The sequence below is a fragment of the Physeter macrocephalus genome, chromosome 21 (assembly GCF_002837175.3).
Source record: "Physeter macrocephalus isolate SW-GA chromosome 21, ASM283717v5, whole genome shotgun sequence".
Lineage (NCBI taxonomy): Eukaryota > Metazoa > Chordata > Mammalia > Artiodactyla > Physeteridae > Physeter > Physeter macrocephalus.
The window spans coordinates 56,272,486-56,273,409 of NC_041234.1; positions in this window are offsets into that span (position 1 = coordinate 56,272,486).

Below are 924 nucleotides of genomic sequence, written 5' to 3' on the forward strand. Positions count from 1 at the left end.
AGACAAAATAGATTTTAAAATAAAGACTATTACAAGAGACAATGAAGGACACTACATAATCATCAAAGGAACAAATCAAGAAGCAGATATAACAATTGTAAATATTTATGCACCCAACATAGGGACACCTCAATATATAAGGCAAATGCTAACAGCCATAAAAGGAGAAATCGACAGTAATGCAATCATAGTTGGGGACTTTAACACCCCACTTTCACCAATGGACAAGTACTCCAAAATGAAAATAAATATGGAAACACAAGCTTTAAATGATACATTAAAAAAGATTGACCTAATTAAATGAAGGAAACAATAGCAAAGATCAATAAATCTAAAAGCTAGTTCTTTGAGAAGGTAAACAAAATTGATAAACCATTAGTCAGACTCATCAAGAAAAAAAGGGAGAACACTCAAATCAATAAAATTAGAATTGAAAAAGCAGAGGTAAAAACTGACACTGCAGAAATACAAAGCATCATGAAAGATTACTACAAGCAACTGTATGCCAATAAAATGGACAACCTGGAAGAAATGGAAAAATTCTTAGAAAAGCACAACCTTCTGAGAATGAACCAGGAAGAAATAGAAAATATAAACAGACCAGTAACAAGCACTGAAATTGAAACTGTGATTTAAAATCTTCCAACAACAAAAACCCAGGACCAGATGGATTCACAGGCGAATTCTATCAAACATGTAGCAAAGAGCTAACCCCTATCCTTTTCAAACACTTGCAAAATATAGCAAAGAGACAAACACTCTCAAACTAATTCTACAAGGCCACAATCACCCTGATACCAAAACAAGACAAAGATGTTACAAAGAATGAAAACTACAGGCTAATATCACTGATAAACATAGATGCAAAAATCCTCAACAAAATACTAGCAAACGGAATCCAACAGCACATTAAAAGGATCATAC